Source organism: Podarcis pityusensis (genome assembly GCF_964106645.2).
Source record: "Podarcis pityusensis genome assembly, chromosome: 9".
Lineage (NCBI taxonomy): Eukaryota > Metazoa > Chordata > Lepidosauria > Squamata > Lacertidae > Podarcis > Podarcis pityusensis.
Window position 1 is genome coordinate 2,408,702 of NC_138034.1, and position 3,032 is coordinate 2,411,733.

At 44.4% G+C, this 3,032-nt stretch overlaps 1 long non-coding RNA gene across 1 annotated transcript; it reads left to right on the plus strand.

The window, feature by feature from the left end:
* Positions 1–340: 340 nt before the first annotated feature.
* LOC308485609 lies at positions 341–2,767 on the plus strand. Its single transcript, XR_013990652.1, has 2 exons — positions 341–550; positions 2,134–2,767. It is a non-coding gene; the product is annotated as an uncharacterized lncRNA (long non-coding RNA).
* The last annotated feature ends 265 nt before the right edge of the window (positions 2,768–3,032 follow it).

Below are 3,032 nucleotides of genomic sequence, written 5' to 3' on the forward strand. Positions count from 1 at the left end.
TGGAGAGACAGATAATCAATAACATGATAACCAAATGCTAAGGCGCTTCTGAACCCATTGCAGAGAGCACCAGCAATGAGAGCTGAAATGTAACAGAGAGTGCATTACTGCATTTGCAAAGCGGGCATAATCTTAGTCATTTGCCCAAGGGGGGCAGATGTGGGGAACATGGTCCTACAGGCCTTCACTCGGCACCCACAAAGCCCTTAAACCTCCCCACTCATTGGCTCCTAGCTCATAAGGTTGTGAGGGTGGCTACCTTCTGCCTCCTTGGAAACGGAAGTTGGAAGAGTGGCCTCTTTTCCACTTCCTCTTTCAGCTCCATGTGCTCTTCAAGGCTCAGGTTCATTCTGTTGGATCTAACATGTGCTCAGATTCCTTGGGAAAGGGAAATGTGTATGCATGTATTCTCTCCTTTTCCAGGCCGGGGGCTGATCCAGGGAGGCAAAGAGAAGTCACTGGAAGGGATGGCACCCAACATCTTCACTCAAATATCCTAATGTGCCCACAAGCCTAAGAAGGTTGGCAACCCATGCACTATATAAAGGAGGTACCGTAGCAGTGGGCCAAAGGGAGGCCAACAGTAGGTGGCGCCAGAGTCAGTGACTGGTTGTGCTGGAGCCAAAGACAGGCAGAGCCGGCCATTCTAGGTTTGTCCCCATCCTCTTCCATGCTGAGTTCTATTGGGGCAACGCTAAGACTAAGGAGAAGGAGGCTGAGAGGCAGGGCTGCCCCCTGAATTGGTGGTAGGTAAGAAGGCAAGCAGGCAGGGGCTGGTGAAAGCAGACAAAACTTGTGGGGGGCAGGGAGCAGTGCCCCATTTGGCTTAATAGACAACCAGGTGTACAGAGGGCCAATCTGACAAATCTACCCAGGAGACAACTCACAATCCCCAAAAAGTTGTGAATCCTTCCCAGCATTTCTGGGACCCAAAGGTGGCAAGTTAAGAGTTGGCAGCCTTTGCTTGAAGTGCTGGTGCCTTCCCATTCTGCCCCCATCTCTGTGCCCCACTGCACTTTTTCAGCACAGCCCCAAATTGCAGATCAAATGTCCGCTTTGCTCCTGAATAAGTCATGTCTGAATCTCAAAACTGACATGATTTCTGCTTCCTTTCATCCATCGACTTCTGGCAAGCACTTATCCAGAGTGTCTTGCGGTGTTCTGTATTGTGATGGGCAGCCCCGAGTCCACCTTTTAAAATGCTCTATGTGCTAATGCAGAGGTGTGTTCAATGTGATTTGCTTCCAGGTCACTTCCCTACATCTTCCAAAGTGGCTTATCTGGGAGAGTCTAAAGTTAAGGCAATCACATTGTGTAGAACAGTGGCTCCCTACTGGTGATCCACAGACTCCAGGGGGCCCACATAACCCCCCCCCGGGGGGGGGTCTGTGGCACCCTTCACAGAACAAAAGCTACCACAGAGACATCACAGTTTTCAAAAGTAGGGAGTCCTTGGCTTGGCTTTTGAAAAACAGGGGGGGTGCATTACTTAGCTAATTGGGAATCACTGTCTAGAACATTCAATTGCAGCTTGTCATTAATAATAATAATAATAATAATAATAATAATAATAATAATTTATTACTTATACCCTGCCCATCTGGCCGGGCCTCTCCAGCCACTCTGGGCAGCTTCCAACAGGACATTAAAAACACAATAAAAGATCACTTACCAGCCTCCCCATTTGACTTGTGTTAATCTATATTATTTGTCCATTCAAATTCATTAACTCGGGTTTGCACATCGGAAGGAGAGGCTAGCACTCAATAGCACCTGGTTTATGGAATGTCAGGTGACTTTTTGTCTTTCTCTTTGTGAAGAGCAACTCCTTTCCTGCATCCCAACAAGGCAGAGGGGCTGCGAAGGACAATGTGGCCGGGTGGCTATGAACATTGAAATAACCTGCATAATAATTCCCTTCCTGTCACAACTTATTACAGCCCCACAAACAAGCAACATTTGCCATTTCTAATGGAGGCAGATTATATCTCCATTCTCAGATGCTGTAATGACTCAGGAATTAAACTCCATCATTATCCTAAACTATTTCTCTTTTCCTTTCCTTGTTTTGTTTTGTTTTTTCTTCTTTCAAGTTGCTGATTTGAAACTTTTCTTCTCCCTTTTTGCCTGCAGGGCACTTAGATAATGTCATCACAAATTACTGTTTCCCACACAGCGCAGATGATAAGACCAGAGGCACTGAAGGAGCATAAATGGGGAAAACAAGATCAGAAGATCAAGGAAGCCACTTTCCTTGACTTGTAAATAACAAATGTTCATAATAATGTCATGGGGAAGGAAAAGCAACTATAAATATTTAGGTCACTCAAGGATCTTTTACAAGTGCTGTTTAAACACATCTCAGAAGAAAATCATGTCTGCAACATCGGCAGTGAGAATGCTACTAGCCCAGAGATGGAAGGAAGGAGAGGTACCAACAAAAGAAGAATGGCAGATGAAACTGGTGGAGTAGGCAGAGATGGCGAAACTGATGGGGAAGATCCAAAACCAGGAAGATTGAGTATTTTCTAAAGACTGGAGCAAATTTGTAATTTATTTAAAAGACCACTGTAAAAAGTTAAAATCTTTGGCAGAAATGCAATGACACTTGTAATGTGGAATTATTTATGCTAATTATAGTTATATAATAGATGGATAATGGTAAAAGATGTAGCAAATTTAAACTCAAACATGGAACCCGTGGAGGAAGGAAAGGAGGTCCGAAGGTTCAAAAGAACCTTGTATTTTAATGTTTGAAATGGTAATGTTTTATATTATAAAATTATCAAAAACCCTATACAAAATGATAAAAAAAGAAAATCATAATGGAAATCCTTATCTTTAAAGAAGAGAACATATAATCGGAGACTTCCGGGGGAGGCGCCTCCAGCAATGGCAGAATTCCTCTGACCGGGAGGAATCTGCTCCGTGGAAATCTGGGTCTGGCTGCCACGGCGAAGGTGGAGACCCATTAAAATCACAGGCGGGAGAAGCTGTCAAAAGACATTTGAGTCGGCTAACAAATGTGGTAA